The 19,296-nt window shown below is 39.7% G+C and overlaps 2 pseudogenes; both read right to left on the bottom strand.

The window, feature by feature from the left end:
* Positions 1 to 2,017: 2,017 nt before the first annotated feature.
* Positions 2,018 to 7,704, bottom strand: LOC149182807 (uncharacterized; annotated as a pseudogene).
* A 28-nt stretch (positions 7,705 to 7,732) lies between these two features.
* Positions 7,733 to 19,296, bottom strand: part of LOC149182805 (disease resistance protein Roq1-like) — a 125,974-nt pseudogene continuing 114,410 nt past the window's right edge.

Below are 19,296 nucleotides of genomic sequence, written 5' to 3'. Positions count from 1 at the left end.
CCAAAAAACAATATTATCGATATAAAAAAATCTATTAAAATTATTTATATGTTATTTAAGTATTAAAAAGTAAAATAATATATAATACTTGATAATAATAATAATAAAAAAATTCAAACATCCCATTATAAATTTATTTTAAGATATAAAATATTGATTACTTATTATCATAATAATATATATTTTTAAAAATAAAAATGAAAATATTAAATTATTTAAAAATATAAAAAATTAATTATTTTATAAAATTCAATTTCTAAAAGACTATGTACATATAAAATTATGATCATTTAAAATATGATGAAATTTAAAAATAAATACCTAAATATTAATTAAATTAATTAATTAATTAATTTTAAAATAAAATATATATCAAGAACCATTTAAATATATAGTTAGTGAAGAAAACCTAAAGATTGAACAATTAGCTGAAAGTATATACACTCGTTAAAATCTTGACTACCAGATTGTTGGGTAGTTTTCTCGTGTTTGCAATTGGATTAATTTGTTCAAAAATTAAATTACAAATGTCATTTTAAAGCTTCGGTATTTGGTTTAACTCTTCTGTGTATTTGCGTTAAAATGTATTGGGTATCTACGTTAAAATATTTTTAATTAATAATTTAAATTCTTAAGAATGTTTATTTAATTTTATTTTGAATTTGAACTTTAGACGTGTATATAAAATTCACAAAAATTACAATCCTACCCGGTAGCCGTTCATGTGATCCACAACCATACAAGAAAACCACTTAAACCGACATACCTTTATCTATAGAAAAAATATCCCCGGGACTGTAAAGCAAGATGTTAAAAAAAAGCACTCTTTTGGACATCCAGAGGCATAAAGTGTGTCCAACGATCCCAACTGTTCAAGACCTGCCAGGTGTTCTAACTCAGAGCACTCCCTAATATCTGTCAACTGCGCCAAACCCTCTATAGTCTTCAGTTTGCAACACTTACGCGCAGCCAACCGCTGCAGAGATACCAGTGTTTCAATACATGGCAGCTCCTCCAATCCCATGCACCCGTCAATGTTCAGCGTTTGAAGCTTTGTCAAATGCTCCAACCCCTGTATGTTCTTAAGCTTGACACAATTAAATGCCCACACCTCCTGCAAAGATACCAATGTTTCAATATTTGGCAGCTCCTCCAATTCTATGCAGCCGTTAATGTTCAGCGTTTGAAGATTTGACAACGGCTCCAAACCCTGTATTCTTTTCAGCTTGACACAATTAAATGCACACAACTCTTTCAAAGATACCAATCTCTCAATACTTGGCAACTCCTCCAGTTTTATGCACCTGCTGATGTTCAGTTTTTGAAGCTCTGTCAGCCTTTCCAACCCATGTATGCCCTTCAACTTGACACAATTAAATGCACACAGGTCCTCCAAAGATACCAAGGTTTCAAAACTTGGCAGCATCTCTAATTCCATGCACCAGCTAGTGTTCAACGTTTGAAGTTTTCAAACACCAAAAAACCCTCCTATTTTCTTCAATGTGCCGCAACCCTCCAACTTTAGGGTTCTCAGGCTTGTTGGAAATGCTCCAACCTCCTCCAACTTTAGGGTTCTCAGGCTTGTTGGAAATGCTCCAACCTCCACCAGACCATTACAGTCCTTAATTTCGACATCTTGACGGTTCGCTAACTTACCAAAGGAGTGTGGGAGCATCTACAAATTGGAGCAGCTAGACAAGCCTGAGAACAAGCATCTGCAAATTGGACAAGCCAGACAAGCATCGTGATGTTGCAAAGGAAGTCTTGGAGCGTCTGCACATGGAAGAAATCGAACAGCCCGTCAATCTGCAAAAGGAATCTGGTAGGCTCTGCAGCGGGGAGTAGCCGTCCATGCCGAGAGTTTTTAGGCTCGTCAACCCGCCAAGGGATTCTGGTAGGCTCTGCAGCTGGGAGCAACCGTCCAAGTCGAGAGTTCAAAGGCTCATCAACCCACCAAGTGATTCTGGTAGGCTTTGTAGATGGGAGTAGCCGTCCATGCAGAGAGTTTCGAGGCTCGTCAACCCGCCAAATGATTCTGGTAGGTTCTGCGGTAGCCGTCCTTGCCGAGAGTTTGGAGGCTCGTCAACCCGCCAAGTGATTCTGGTAGGCTCTGGAGCTGGTAGCAGCAGTTTAGGTGGAGAGTTTGAAGGCTCGTCAACCCGCCAAGTGATTCTGGTAGGCTCTGCAGCTCGGAGCAGTCGACCATGCGGAGAGTTTCGAGGCTCGTCAACCCGCCAAGTGATTCTGGTAGGCTCTGTAGCTTGTCAACCCGCCAAGTGATTCTGGTAGGCTCTGCAACTGGGAGCAGCCATGCAAGCCTAGAGTCTTAAGGCTAGTCAACCCAACAAGTGATTCTGGTAGGCTCTGCAACTGGGAGCAGTCGACCATGTGGAGAGTTTTGAGGCTCGTCAACCCGCCAAGTGATTCTGGTAGGTTCTGCAGCTCGAAGCAGTCGTCCAAGTTTAGAGTTTGGAGGAGCAGTCGTCCAAGTTGAGAGTTTGCAGGCTCATCAACCCGCCAAGTGATTCTGGTAGGCTCTGCAGCTGGGAGCAGCGGTACATCCAGAGAGTTCAGAGGTTCGTCAACCCGCCAAGTGATTCTGGTAGGCTCTGTAGCTGGGAGCAACCGTCCAATGTTGAAATCGTAATTTCAACAGCGGGCTGAGTTGACCCGTGGAGCAGCCGTACCAACGCCCAAACCGCGCAGCAAAACCACAAACCAACTTAAGATTTCTCGGACCGCCTTCCTGCAGAGAGTGGTTTCCGTATTTTTGAACCCGATGGAATATGGGGCAGACGTGTGGCTCTCCCCATACGTAAGCAAACGTAATTTTCTCGGGTGCTAATGTTCAGCATAGTGAGGCCTCCCGATATCCACTCCAGCCGTCCGATCTGATTGCGTGTTGTCAGCCGTTGTTTTCCTGAAGGTGCACGGGCCTGCGTCAATTTAAATTTTGCGTGGAGTGAAAGACTTTCTCCCGTTGACCGCCGTAGAAGAGAATTTAATGGAGTTGGTGGTTGTTCGTAGTTTTTGGTGGAGACGTTTAATATGGTTATGGGCATATATTATTATATATTTTTTTTATATATGTTTTATATATGTTGTAGTGTAAAGATTACGTGATATAGTTTTATGGGCATGGTGGCTGCGCACGATGTGTGTTATATTTTTTATATTACGAGCCATGAAACATATGCTCGGGTGTGTTGTTCATGGAACATGCAATGAAACACACAGCAGTGTGTAGAAAAAGAACAGGGGCCGTGTGTAATTTTTTTATGGAGTTGACCATTGTAAATGGAACGAAGGAGCAGTGAAAAACGCGCTCTGTAATTTTTGTTGCAACAAAGAAACAAAAGGTGTGTGGCTGAAGCGAAAAGGATGTATGTAGTGTGAGAGCTAGGGGCGCAGCAAAATGAAATAGAAGTTTATGCACAGCAGTGCGTAGTGTGAAGCAAGGAGGGTATAAAGAAATCAGTTTTTTTTTTAAACCAGAAATGCAACGTAAGATGAAGCCAAGTCTTTGGTATTGTGTTTGAAAACATTTTGTGAGATGTTGTAATGTGCAGAAGCACATAACGTTTTTTTTGGAGCTACATATGTAAAAGTTTGTTTTACAGTAGTATGTGTAAAATATTTTTACAGCAGTATGTGTAAAAATAGTTTTACACAGTAAATGTAAAAAGGGGTTTTACAGCAGTAAACCCAACAGTGTAAATTCTCAGGAGAAGACAGAGTAAATAGTTTGTTGGATGAATGTTGTTTTTTTGGTGAATCCCTCACAGCAAAGAGGATGAAGTTTGTATCAGTCTTTTGTTTTTAATCAATAGAAATGTGGTATGGCTGTGTAATGGTTTGTTCTGAGATAATTTCTTTTAAATAGCTTCCCTGTGCAAAGATCCTGGACAGAGGAAACAGAGCATTGCCTCTGTGGTGTTTATTTGTTTGGTTTTGGTATTTCCCATTGAAAAATACCCAACAGTGGTATCAGAGCTAATCCAGGCTCTTTGAAGGTGACAAAGAAGCTGAAGGAAGGACTCTTGTTGCAGCACTGAAGGTTCTCCAGCAGTGTGAAGCCACAGCCAAAAGGGTTAAGGTATTTCTCAAAGCTTTCCTTTGTGTTACTGTTGAAGGAACAGTCAGTGATTTAAAATAAAACACAATCAAGTATTTAAAGCCTAGATAAGAATGGCAAGGTCAAAGAAGAAAACCTCCAAGCCTGCTAAAAATGTGTCTCCCTCCTCTACTAAACTAGAAGGCAATCTATTTGAAAGCATTGTATTTGAGGTTCCAAGGTTCGATGGGAACTTTGATGTATGGGAAATAAAAATGAGGGCTTTCTTACAGTTTCAAGGGAGTGAAATTTGGGAATCAGTGATTGATGTTAGCAAGATGGATAAAGAATCCATGGAGTATGATGCACAAGCAGCAAATACTATCTTGGATGGACTGCCTGATTCTGTGAAGAAGAATCTAGGAAAATACTCATCAGCAAAGGATATATGGGACAGACTACATGACCTTCATGCAAAGGGAGCACTGACCATGACAATGAGTTAAGAAGAACCCATCATAGAAGCTGAGAATGAAAAGCTTGACCTCATCAAGCTTCAAGTAAAAGAAAGGAATGAAGAACTTGCCAAGCTTAAGAAGGAGCTTGACCAATGCAAGAGGAAACATCATGAAGAAGGCATATCCATGACAAATCAGCTGAATGAAGCAAATAAGCAGGAAGATGCCTTGACAAGTCAACTTGAAGAAAGACACAAGAGAGTGAATAAGCTTGTGGAAGAGATTGGACAGTACAAGGCAGAGGTCTCCTCCCTTAAGTCTGAACTACAAGAAGCCAGGAAGCAGGCACAAGAAGCTGAAAAGAAAATGAAGAGCAGTCAAGCAAAAGATGAAGAAATCTCCAAAATGAAGACAGATATTATCTCCTTCAAAATAGTAGCAGCTGAAGCTACTCGTAGCAAGGAAGAAACTGAGGGACAACTAGCAAAGAAAAATAATGTATGTGAAAGATTGGAAGAAGAGATTGTCCTCCTCAGGAAAAAGGTTGAAGGGATGAACAAGATCATGAAGAGCTCTCAAGCTTTGGATGACATGCTCAGCTATCACAGATCTCCATTTGATAAATCAAGACTTGGGTATGTAGGTGAACCCTCAAACAAGGATGAAGATGCTTTAAGCAAAGGAGATGTGAAGAAGCCAGAAAGAAGTTGTGATGCTCCTAGTTCCAGCAAAGGCAAGGAGAAAAATGAAGGCTGCAATAGAAGAAATCCTACTCCAAGCAGAAAACCAGCTCCAAGAAGAAATGTAGCTGATGTCAAAGAGGCAAGATGCAATGGTTATCATCAAAGGATCTCAAGGCAGCAAGGCTTCAGAAGTGCATCAAGAAAACCTCCATCTCCCAGGTACCAAAGTTCATTTTATGGTTATTGTTATGCTTGCTCAAACTTTGGTCATATGGCAAAAGACTGTAGAGCATTTCATGGAGATAGATGTTGTGGTCTCCGACAATCTCCAAGAAATAATTTCACAAGAAGAAATTATGAATTCTTATTCATGAATAAAGTTGAATGCTTCAAGTGTCATAACATTGGGCATATGGCACATGACTGTAACTTAAGATGGGCTCCTATGCAAGCTAGACCCACACAAAAGAAGAAAGTTACACAAGTATGGAGAAGAAAAGAAATACAGTGTGAAAGCCCCTTAAGCAACGCAGCTGATCTAAGTTTGTTTTGAGAAAACTTGCCAAAAGAAGACAAGCATACATTAAAGGGGAGCTTGTAATTTTTTGTTTGCTGAACTGTATTAACAGTCACTCTTTGATGAAGACCTTTTCATAAGGGAAAGATATGAAGTTAAATCTGTCATAGAAGCAGAGAAGAAAAGTATGCAAAGCAAGAAGACCCTCACAGCAGTGGGAAGACAGAACATAAAACAGCAGTTTGGAAATTTTTTTTTGGAGCACATGGATTAGAATGAACAACAGTTTTGAATTTTTTTGTTATGGAGCACATGCATTGAAATGCATAGCAATGGAAGGTAGTTTCCTTCTATGTAATGTGAGAGAACACACAGCAGAGTGAGTACAATACACAACAGTGAAAAATGTAATGTTTTTCTTCATATGCAATGCAGCATGCAAAGAAATGCATAAAGAAAAACAGGGATAGCAGATTTTTAATGCACATGGGTGAATGATAATGTGTGGCAGCAAAAAAATGAAAGGAACTGCACAGCAGTGCATTGTGTAAATAAAAAAAATGAAGATGAAGATTGTGTGAAGCAAGGGTGTAAAAAGAAAAGGCAGCAGCCCGTGTTAATTTTTTTTGTTTTGTTTGTTGTGTGGAGAATGCAGCGCAAAACAGCGTGAGCATGATTTCTCTCTATGTGCAAGTAATGGAGAGTAAAGAGTTAGTGTATGGGCACACAACAGTATGATGAAACAAAAGGCAGCCACAGTGCAAATTGCAGAGGCAACGCAGCAGCAAATAAAAACCCAGGGATGACAGTCTATGGTTATGGGTATGGACAGCAGTGAATATGAAAAATGCAGCAGCAAGAAGTTATGGACAGCAGCATGATGGCAAGAAGGAGAAGCACACAGCAATGCAAATAAGAAAATGCAGCAGCATGAAGTTTTTTGTTGAAGAAATGAAAGGTAATGGACAGCAGCAGATGTAAAAGAATTTTTTTTTTCTTTACAGCAGTAAATGTAAGTATAGTGAATGTGTTGTTCATTGAATTGAAATGCAACATATGCAACAACAGTGAATGTAAGAAATGTTTACACACAGCAGTGTAAATTTGTAAGGTGGGACAGAGTAATTGTTCCAGAAAAGACAGAGTATTCTGTCTTTGAAGAATGCACAGCAATGCAGAGTTTGCAAAGAAATGTAAGTGAAGTGCAGCAACACAACAGCAAGTGTAGACACAGCAGTGTGGGGTAGACGCAGCAAAGAAGATGGCACAACAGTGCAGCAGAGAATATGCAGCAGCATAAAAGAACAGTGCAATGATTGTTTGTTTTTGAAACTGCATGTAAAGCAGTGTCTGTTTGTAATCCCTCTGTTAATGAGGAAGGTGCTTTTCAGCACAGTCATTTGGTGAAACCCTCTATTAAAGAGGAAGGTGCTTTTCAGCACAGTGTCATGGTAAATCCTTCTGTCAAGAGGAAGATGCTTTTTAGCATACACATGGTAAATCCCTCTATCAAGAGGATGATGCTTTTCAGCATAGTCACAGGTGAATCCCTCTGTCAAGAGGAAGGTGCTCTTCAGCACATTGTTATGGTGAATCCCTCTGTCATGAGGAAGGTGCTCTTAAGCACAGTTTCAGGTTAATCCCTCTATTAAGAGGAAGACAACTTTGTTTGTTTATGAACTGCATCAGAAGCAGTTGGTGAATCCCTCTATGTGAGGAAGATATCTTTGTAACAGCAGTACTAAGGAATCCCTCTACGAGAGGAAGTGTCTGGGTATGACCGAATGCCCAGCAGTTGAAATTAAAGGGGAGTGTTGAAATCGTAATTTCAACAGCGGGCTGAGTTGACCCGTGGAGCAGCCGTACCAACGCCCAAACCGCGCAGCAAAACCACAAACCAGCTTGAGATTTCTCGGACCGCCTTCCTGCAGAGAGTGGTTTCCGTATTTTTGAACCCGATGGAATATGGGGCAGACGCGTGGCTCTCCCCATACGTAAGCAAACGTAATTTTCTCGGGTGCTAATGTTCAGCATAGTGAGGCCTCCCGATATCCACTCCAGCCGTCCGATCTGATTGCGTGTTGTCAGCCGTTGTTTTCCTGAAGGTGCACGGGCCTGCGTCAATTTAAATTTTGCGTGGAGTGAAAGACTTTCTCCCGTTGACCGCCGTAGAAGAGAATTTAATGGAGTTGGTGGTTGTTCGTAGTTTTTGGTGGAGACGTTTAATATGGTTATGGGCATATATTATTATATATTTTTTTATATATGTTTTATATATGTTGTAGTGTAAAGATTACGTGATATAGTTTTATGGGCATGGTGGATGCGCATGATGTGTGTTATATTTTTTATACTACGAGCCATGGAACATATGCTCGGGTCTGTTGTTCATGGAACATGCAATGAAACACACAGCAGTGTGTAGTAAAAGAACAGGGGCCGTGTGTAATTTTTTTATGGAGTTGACCATTGTAAATGGAACGAAGGAGCAGTGAAAAACGTGCTCTGTAATTTTTGTTGCAACAAAGAAACAAAAGGTGTGTCGCTGAAGCGAAAAGGATGTATGTAGTGTGAGAGCTAGGGGCGCAGCAAAATGAAATAGAAGTTTATGCACAGCAGTGCGTAGTGTGAAGCAAGGAGGGTATAAAGAAATCAGTTTTTTTTTAAAACCAAAAATGCAGCGTAAGATGAAGCCAAGTCTTTGGTATTGTATTTGAAAACATTTTGTGAGATGTTGTAATGTGCAGAAGCACATAACGTTTTTTTTGAAGCTACATATGTAAAAGTTTGTTTTACAGTAGTATGTGTAAAATATTTTTACAGCAGTATGTGTAAAAATAGTTTTACACAGTAAATGTAAAAAGGGGTTTTACAGCAGTAAACCCAGCAGTGTAAATTCTCAGGAGGAGACAGAGTAAATAGTTTGTTGGATGAATGTTGTTTTTTTGGTGAATCCCTCACAGCAAAGAGGATGAAGTTTGTATCAGTCTTTTGTTTTTAATTAATAGAAATGTGGTATGGCTGTGTAATGGTTTGTTCTGAGATAATTTCTTTTAAATAGCTTCCCTGTGCAAAGATCCTGGACAGAGGAAACAGAGCATTGCCTCTGTGGTGTTTATTTGTTTGGTTTTGGTATTTCCCATTGAAAAATACCCAACATCCAAGTCGAGAGTTTCGAGGCTTGGCAACCCGCCAAGTGATTTTGGTAGGCTCTGCGGCTGGAAGCAACCATCCAAGTTGAGAGTTTGGAGGCTCGTCAACCCGCCAAGTGACTCTGGGAGGCTCTGCAGCTGGGAGCAATAGTTCAAGCCGATATTTTGGAGCCTTGTCAACCCACCAAGTGATTCTGGTAGGCTCTGTAGCTGGGAGCAGCCGTCCATGCAGAGAGTTTTGAGGCTCGTCAACCTGCCAAGTGATTTTGGTAGGCTTTGCAGCTGGGAGCAACCGTTCAATTTGAGAGTTTCGAGATTCTTTAAATTGCCAAAGGAAGCTGGCAACGACTTAATATCTGAACAACACGGTAACTTCAAGTAATTCGAGCACTGTAGGCTACAAAATTCATCTGGCAAGATATTCAGACCAACCAGTTCATTGTTGTTGTTGTGCAAGATAAATTTTTCGAGATAATTCAACCTCCCAATGGACTCTGGAATATTGAGAACGCGACCATCAATTTCCAACTCCCTAATCTGCACAGGTGCCTGCAATTTCATATTTTAAATTGGGCTCGACACTGGATGGCACAATTTCTATAAATTGTGCGTAAATTTTTATAATAAACGTCAATTGAAAAATGCAAAACTTTAGACAAAGAAAAAAAAATCACATAATTACCTGGCATTCATCTTCCCAGATTGTTTCAAACTCCTTCCCCTTTATTTGTAAAACTCTTAAATTTTTCATTAAAATCCATGAAGGCAGGGAGGAGTACGGACAGTTAATCCAGTAGAGTCATATTAGCTTTGGTGGCTGAGCAACATTCAATATGCTTTCCACATAATCACCTTCAGCCGTAAGAAGCTGCAACCTGCCCGTTAGATCCACAAGGCTTTTGAACTGTTGTGGAGACCATTCCTCGGGGCATCACTCAGAACAATCCTAACTCCACACACCTAAAACACGATTGATTGATATTTTTGCAAATTAGATGATAAACTCAAAATTTACAGACAATTCACACCATAATGGCATTTCAAAATTTGATATCATAACATTATTTTCAATGTCACTTTAGAGCTTCAAAATACGTACAGGTGAGTGCTAATAAAGAAGGTTGTCAGTTGGACGCCAAAAACAACACCAAGAGTCTGGAGGCTCTTTCTCTGCCAGGTCTCTCCCCATATCCCTAAGGTGGTCGTGCATTCTTATTTGATTTTCTTCGTCTACCTCCACAAGACCCCTGTTTTGTAGATTCCGAAAACCTAGCTCTCCTTCCCAGCCAGATCCGTCCCAGATTCTTATCGCTGTGTCTCTGTCTTTGTGTAGAAAGAAACAAGAAATGTCTAAGAATATGTGCTTCTCCTCTTCCTCTAGACCGTCATAGCTAATTCTGAGTCTGCTTTGGATATCTGTGGGAAGTGCTTTGGAGATTTTGCAGAATTGGGCATGCCAATACTTCAAATGTTTTTCACCATGCAGATGCGCCCCAAGCACAGTGAGAGATAGTGGCAATCCCTTACAGGGTTCCAAAAACAAATTAACTACTTCTTCAAAATCCACATCTGGATAAGATTTGTCAAAGCCATGAGAGCAGAAGAGCTCTTTCGACTGTTGCGGATCCAGTCTTGTGAGCTTGTATATGCACGACTCTATAATTCCCCATCTTATAAGAACATCCATACTACGAGAGGTAACTAAAATCAAGCTACCGGATGGAAGGACATCCTTAGCTAGTGAAAGTAATGCATTCATTTTCTTAAGATCATCTACATAATCTAAAATGATGATAGCTTTAGAAGCTGCAAGATACCTACTCAGCATCTCTATACCTTCATCGATGTTGTTTATCTGCCCATTCCATTGGGCCAAGTCCTTAAGACGCTGACTCTACAAAGAAATTAAAGATTTGCCTCTAACATCAAATAAAAAAAAAGACCTATTGTATTATTATGACATCTGACTGTTAAAGATTTCTTTTGCAAGGGTTGTTTTTCCAACCCCACCAAATCTCATTGTTCCTATAATTCTAGTCTGGCCGCTTTTGTCATGCCCTTACACCTGCAGTAGTCTTTCAACTGCTTATAGCGAGGTGTGGCACCACCGAACACTTTCTTTTTACCAATACTTATGTTCATGGACTACGCTTTAACATTCAATACTTAGTTTATTTTTTTCACCAAGTATTATTATTATTCCTTTATACTAATGAACACCCATACACATTCATTATCCACAACAATTATACATAAAGAACACAATTGCACAGTATAAAGGGAGGGGCAACTCCCTGAATAATGAGTCTGCCCAATTTCAATATATTATACAACTGTAAAATTTTACAAGTATACTCGGGAAACCCCAAGTTTCATACTTAGCCAAATTTCCACTCGGCAACACCTTTGTGCAGCCAACCGAGTTCATCGTTTTAACACACGAGTTGCCTAGCTCGAGTCGAGCAGGCACGCCCTCACACGGACCATCAACTAAAACTCCACAATCGAACTTCGCGTCACCCGACGGGCGGGCGCCTTCGTGCACCCTCCACCTGCACTTACGATTGTCGGGAGAGCGCCTCACCACACTCTCCACCCGAGTCTCCAACCGGTGGGCGGGTGCCAACACACACCTTTCCACCCGAGTCACCAGCCAGCGTTTACCTCTGCATGGCGGGCGGGCACCTTTGTGCGACCCACGACTCGCGTTTCCTCCGAACGGTGGGCGGGTGCCTTCGTGCAACCCACGACCCATGCCTTCCCCCGTCACCAAGAACTCATGCCTATCCCGTGTAGATTTGCCCGTAGAGCGGGTGCATTACCTGCGCTTGTTGCGACTCTCCTCCACTTCGCACTTCTCTTTCTTGATGATCGAATGACTCTGTTTGTTGATCTTCGAATGATCCTTCACTCCTCCATTTGTCCAACAATATATACGGGCGGTGGGCATGGTTAGCTCGCCAGGCCGACCCATGCCAAAATCGCCTAGCCGACGTGTTCATGTCGTGTGGCTCGCCTATGAGGCGGGTTGGCCCACCCAACACATGGGACTGTCCCCTCAACTCGTCCAACACTTTGCCAACGTTCAGTCGCCCCGTGGGTGACTCGCTCAACTCGTCCCCACGGTATAAGCTTGCCAACAAACTGTCTCCCATGTGCATTTTCACTTCGCACACTCGCTCGTTTACCTTGGCTCGCTCGCACTTCGCATGGTGGTAGAAACTCGGACCGCAGGTCCTTACATCCTCCTCCACCTGAAGTCATTGTCGTCCTCGACAATATGTCATCCTGGTAACCAACCTGCCACCAAGATCTTTTTATCCAAACAGTCTTATCCATGATATCAACTAGTCCACATACTGCAAACATCCATGCAACATATGTAGAACAACCATCTCCATCATGTCTCATCCCTCCGTAGGCTGCCTGTCAAGATACTCTGCATGATACTAATATCTGTCTGTACAAACATTAACTCACGCAGATCCAACTCATGCCAACATCTTTCTGTACACTGGTACCCCTCATGGCTCGAACTAGTTGGGTAGCTAATCCAACCATACGTCCAACCCATAAGAATGCACATCCTTATGTCACCATCAATCTTTCTCTAAATTCTGCTACATCTCGGACTCATCAAGAATCTATCCAATTCCCATGCTCAGGTCCATGGAAATTCCATCCCATCTGCAACATGTCCAGTCCATGGTCTTGTTGCACAAGAATGTACAACACCCTTCCACTGGCTCATGCATCTCCATGTCATAACAGCATCTGCACAACATCCCTTGCTTCGGCATTCCCCATAGGATATCATGAATGACACCTCTACACATGCTCCTGCATAATGTCCCTGCATAAACAATCATGCTCCATGTCTCCCAACCTGATGTCCATGACTCTAGTTGTCCATGATATCTAACTCAAGTGGACTCCATCTCAACATTTGTTCATCTGCATCCATGTCTACAATTTGTCAAAAAGAAGCCTCCTTCCAAGGCCCCTTTCTAAGTTGGTGCAGCCCCTTCCGAACAAGGTCCCTACACCAACCCTTCTCCAAGGTTGTCTATAGAGAAAGGAGGGCCAGGAAGTTTCCTCCCTGACTCTCATCCACCCATGTATCAGATTGATGTTGTGTCCTCAAGTATCTGTGCACAGCCTCAATCTCCTCACATGTACATCCAAGCTCTCTAAGCTTGTCTTTTGTCAACTGAAAGTCATATATGCCCATGGCATACGACAAAACTCCACTATACTAGCCAGATCTCTACCTGCATAATCTTCTCCAACCACTGCTTCTGAAGTAGTACTTGGACTCCCTTCTTCTGCAACTCCATTGTGGAGATCATCAATAGAAGATGTTTCTGTCAAGTGCTTCAAGGTTCGTGAGATTGACCTCTCACTTACTTCCTTCTTCCTCGCTCTTGCAACGAAGTCAATCAACTTCCCTTCCTTCGTTGTTTGAATCATACTCCCAAGTCCTCTTTGCTCCACATCCTCATGCTTCACATTTGGATCTTTGGGATACAAAGTCATAGAATTCATCCTCGGTCTATACCCCAAGCAACTCCTTCTATTCATCGGAACCGTCATGGTTCTTCCATCAGTGGTGATCAAGAGAATGTCCCGATCCACCATCGGTATGGCTTGTGCAAGTCCGATGAAATCTTGCCCCAGCACAATAGAATGATCATCCATGTCCACGATCCTCAAGTCCAACTTCTAAACCACGATCCCACTCTTACCTGAGTGTTCTTCTTCACACCAGTAACAACGTTCATGGTAGAGCTGACTGCTTTGAAAGCACTCCACTCTCTCTCCATCTTTGCTTTCTTCCCAAAAGACTTGCTGCTTTCCTGTTTAAGAAGCTATGAGTAGCCCCCGTATCCACCAAAGCTACAAATCTCTTGCCTTTCACGGTCACCTACACAAAACTCAGCTTCAAGGTATCACCTCCTTCTGTCGGCTTTATCTTGTGTCTCACATCAACAACCTTCTTCAAGAATTCGGCCTCAAAAGTGTCAATTGGCTTGTGCTCCAATTTGAAATTCCTCCTAAGGTACTTCACTTCCTTGTTTGGTTCTTCTAAGCAACTCGATCCTGGTTCAGCTTGATTCCCTTCAAGCTTGTTCTTCATCATGTTCTGCTCAAGTACACCAACCAAGTGTCCATTGACTACCTTCATAGAACTAAGCTTCCGAACATCCTCTGGATTGTCACGGTAGTGAGTTCCCAGCCTGTCAATGTAGTCGAGCTCTTCCTGCTCAATTACAACAATCTTCTTACCAAGAAGCTTCTTCTTTATCTCCTCCTCAATTTGCTTGATTTTGGCTTCCACCATGGCACTTTTCTTCCTTAACTGGGCTCTTTCATCCAAGAGCTCTTGAAGACCAAGACCACTTTGTCGGATCTCCTCATCAAGTTCCTTGAGTTCACCATCCATCGTACTTCTGCATTGGCTCTTGAGTTCTTCAAGTTCCTTCCTTAGTTCCGAATAGCCTTCCCAAATCTTCATGTTCTCAGCCTTCATCGAAACCTAGTTAGAACTCCATCGACCCATTTGTTCCAACACTTTGTACCAGAAGACTTCACTTGCATTATGGCTGGATTCACCTGTCGTAGGTTCATCAACCATCTTTGCCTTTCAGCGTTCTCCAAGTTCCTTGCAAAAACCAAACCAGCGCTTAATTCCACTTGTCAGTGAGATCAAATTCCTTCACCTGCAAGTACCTGTTTCCACTGTCACTTCGTCACGAGCAACCCTGCTCAAACACCAACTGTCAAGATGATACACACCTTCTTCTTGTCATACACCGGCTTCACCCACTGTAAACCTGCTCTGATACCAACTGCACTTCAGTGTAGTTGTGTAGCAGCTTCAGCCTTCAATGCCAGAATCAGTTGCTCTGATACCAACTGTCACGCCCCTACACCTGCGGTAGTCTTTCAATTGCTTATAGCGAGATGCGGCACCACTGAACACTTTCTTTTCACCAATACTTATGTTCATGGAGTACGTCTTAACATTCGATACTTAGTTTATTTTTCTTCACCAAGTATTATTATTATTCCTTTATACTAATGAACACCTATACGCATTCATTATCCACAGCAATTATACATAAAAAACACAATTGCACAGTATAAAGGGAGGGGCAACTCCCTGAACAACGAGTCTGCCTAATTTCAATATATTATACAACTTTACAATTTTACAAGGATACTCGGGAAACCCCAAGTTTCATACTTAGCCAAATTTCCACTCGGCAACACCTTCGTGCAGCCAACCGAGTTCACCATTTTAACACACGAGTTGCCTTGCCCGAGTTGGGTGGGCGCGCCCTCACACGGACCGCCAACCAAAACTCCACAACCAAACTTCGCGTCACTCGGCGGGTGGGCGCCTTTGTGCACCCTCCACCAGCACTTACGATCGTCGGGTGAGCACCTCACCACACTCTCCACCCAAGCCTCCAACCGGTGGGCGGGCGCCAACACGCACCTTTCCACCTGAGTCACCTTTGCCCCTTGTGCCGCAGAGCATGATAGGTGCCCTCGATTCGAACATCAAGACAAGCTCCTTCAAACACCAACAGGATTCGGCATATTTAGGAGAGAAAAAGCTATGTGCACAGAGGCTCTTTGGATAGCACCTTCGATTTGAGGTTCTAAGCCATCTCCCTGTTGCAATTCTTGATTGTCCAGGAACACTCGCAATCCGTGCTTGGTGAGGCGACCGTAGAGATAGGTGGCCAATGTTTTCTTGCAGTCAGGACCTCTGTGGTTGATAAACACATCGTACACATAGGAGGTGGAGGAGGATGCCATATTACCACAAGATTGGAGTTATACGATAGTCTGCTTTCTCTCAGAACAACTGCAAAAGGCTACCAGAAGATGACCCAAAATACCAATCGTTCACTCGGCCTTTCTTGCACTGTGACTCGCAGCGGGTGACCCCAAGTTACCACTAGTTCACTCGACTTTTGTTGCGTTATGTGTCTCGCAATAAGTTGAGAACAAAACCGCTCTGAAATCCGGTAGGCTTCTAGGTGCCTTCTCTGGTTCAGCAAACAGAGTCCTCGCTTTACATTGAACGACTCTTTTACTTTTCTTATTGTTATTTGAACGATGAAAGTGACAAGGGCCCAACAATTTCCTCGCTTAGGACCCAAGACCTGTAGTTTGGTGTGGACGAACGTTTTTCTTCTTCCAGTCAATGGAATGGCTTGACATAAAGACGCGTCATAATTCACACAAACGTTCTTCCCGAGAAATTATTTTCTTAATGTTATAAGTTGATTATTTTGAGAGAAATTATTTTCTTATATTGATCAGTTCGAGAAGTTGTTGGGAAGTGACCCAGGATGAGAAATTATTTTGTTATATGGATTACTTCGAGAAAGTGGAAGAGAAGTGACACGGGAAATGGTTTGAAATAAAAAAATATTATTTTTTTTTACTTGGCATTCGTAAGCATTTGTTTGTAGTTACCTCCAATTTAAATATAACATTTTTTAATAAATAATTTTTAATTTTTAATGTTAAATTTATTATTTTGTTTTTTAAATATTTTTTATTGATTACTCCGGGAAAGTGTATTTTTTTTTTTTTAATTCCGAAGGTGGCAAAACCAATCAAACTCAGGTGTGAAACCAATAGGGACGACAACCATCTCTGGCTGCTATCCACGAATGTTGGTTTGACTCATCACTGTTATCAAGGAAAACAACGCCACCTGTAATAACTTGCTGGTGGTCCGTAAGGGAGCAGGCTTTCACTCCTGCTAGATGCCTCTGGGTCTTGGGCCGTTAACCTGTTTCCTTACGTCCGAGGAAGACGAGCTCTTAACCAAATCCGGCCCGGGAAAGTGTATTTTGCTTAATGTTAAATTCATTATTTTATTTTTTTAATATTTTTTTTATTGATTAGTCCGAGAAAGTGGAAGGGAAGTGACACGGGAAATGGTTTGAAATAAAAAAACATTATTATTTCTTACTCGGCATTCGTAAGTGTTTGTTTGTATTTACCGCCGATTTAAATATAGCTTTTTTAATAAATAGTTTTTTACTTTGCTTAATGTTAAATTCATTAGGAGTTGTCTATAATGCGACTTTTTGGAGATTCCGGTGACGGAATCCGGTGGAAGAAATTGAGGTTAAATCTTGATTTGTTGCAGTTAAAATGGTTTTTTAACTGCATATTTGGATTCAGCACCCTGGAAAACCCATGGGACGCTTTCATTGTGCAGAAACTAGCTATCAAACTTGCGATTTCAATAAATTCCTGCCGGATTTCGACCGGAAAAACCCGCCAGAAAGGCTTTCAAAAAATCGCGTTATAGACAACTACAATTCATTATTTTCTTTTATTCATTACTTCGAGAAAGTGGGAGTGAAGTGACGCGGGAAATGGTTTGAAATAAAAAATGTTATTTTTTTACTTAGCGTTCGTAAGTGTTTGTTTGTATTTACCTCCCATTTAAATATAACTTTTTTAATAAATAATTTTTTACTGTTAAATTCATTATTTTGATTTTTTAATATTATATATATAAAATATAAAATAACTTTTTAAATATATATATATATATGTATAAAATAAATGTTTTAACCTATAAAATATGTCAATAATTTAATGTGCAATTTTTTTTTAAGTAAAAGTAAGAATCTATTTATTCGAGATCACTAACATAATTTAATGTGCAATTTTTTTTTATGTAAAAGTAAGAATCTATTTATTCGAGATCACTACCTAATCATTTCAAGTGGTGTAATCTTGTTTTCATTATTTATTGTATTAAAAAAATAAAATAATATTTTTATTTTAATAATTATATTTTTAAATTTTAATTAAATATTAAATCACTAACATGTGAATAAATAATTATAATTAAATTAAATTAAAATAAGCACATTCGTTAATATTTTAAAATAATAAATAATTATAATTAAAATAAATTAAAAAGTCAACACACTTGTGAATACTCCTTTAAATAATCAAGTTAAAATTATAGCTTCAAAAAAGTTTTATTTTATTTTCAAGTTTTTAATGTTCAAGTTTCTAATGAAAAAACATAATCAAATAGTAATTCAAATAATTAAATTAAAACTCAGTATTAAAAAAATTCATTATCATTTTCATATTTTTAATGTTCAACTCTCTTAATTACCCTACTTAAGATATTTGTTCAACTCTCTTAATTACCCTACTTAAGATATTTCATTCTTTCAATAACAAGACATAAAGGAATAATAATTATTTGAAGATGGAAGAGTGTTCCATGTCCTATAAATTATAAGAATAACATTTAACATTTTTTTTATTTAGTTTAGGTAAACAATTATTTCAAAATTATTTTTTTAATATATTTTATTGGTTGAAGGTTATAAATTTTAGGTTTAGATGTTTTAATAAAATGATAATAAAAAATAAACTATATGTCAACTTTTTTATGGAAGATAATTAATTTTAGAAGATGAAACATCTTTTTTACACATTTTTCGAGATATACTTTATTTGTTAGGATTAATTATAAAAATTTTAATTGAGTTTTGGGATAAAATGATAGTAAAGTATCTTATTAAAATTTATTTATCAATTTAAAATGTTAAAAATGTATGAAGCTTATTTATGAAAGGAAATTAATTTTAAAAGGTCAAACACCTTCACTCACATATATAATGGTTCTATTAAAATTTAAACTTAAATTGTGTTCATTACAAAACTTCATCTCAACCACTAACCACAATGTATATATGAATTGACAAAAAATAAACCCATATGAAATTTTAAAGGAGTTCAAAGTTAAACACTGTAAAATTTTGAAAATCAACATTTTAATTAACATTTTTTTTAATGAATGGTATACTTAATTTACCTTTTCATTTTTAGTATCACTTGTGGTTGGTTTGCACAAACCTACGTTTTCTTCTTGTAGTCAAGATATCAAGGATGACAATTGGCATGGTGTTGACATAAAGATGTGCCATAATTTACATGAGGCATTTTTTTTTTTCATTATATTTTCAGGAAAACATAGCTTACAAAATCAGTCTCAACAGTCCCCTCTCTTTCATTTTGACCAGACTTCTTGAGACTAGGGGCTAGAGAATACAATAGAAGACACTTTACATTCATTATTTCTGGGAGGCATTGTAGTCATAAAAGATGAGTAGTAAACAAAAAGGAGACAATAACTGACAACAACATATCAAGGAGGGGGATGAGCGGTAGTACAAGGGAGCTGCAAAATAACCAACACAATCATGCATATGGAAATCAATGTGTTCCACCAGCACTTCTAAGTTTCGAAGGTGGTCATTTGTGCGACAGTTATTGTGCTGAAGTTTGTCCAACTATTCCATGATTTCGTTTTGACTATATTGGATATCATTGAGTAGGCCACAATTCTTTTGTGGTATTCATGCCT

Source organism: Pinus tabuliformis, chromosome 3_2 (assembly GCF_031772625.1).
Source record: "Pinus tabuliformis cultivar Carrire ecotype Pingquan chromosome 3_2, CPIR1, whole genome shotgun sequence".
NCBI classification, from domain to species: Eukaryota; Viridiplantae; Streptophyta; class Pinopsida; order Pinales; family Pinaceae; genus Pinus; species Pinus tabuliformis.
The sequence above is the reverse complement of the archived record's forward strand: the minus strand, read 5'-3'. Positions and strand labels throughout refer to the sequence as shown.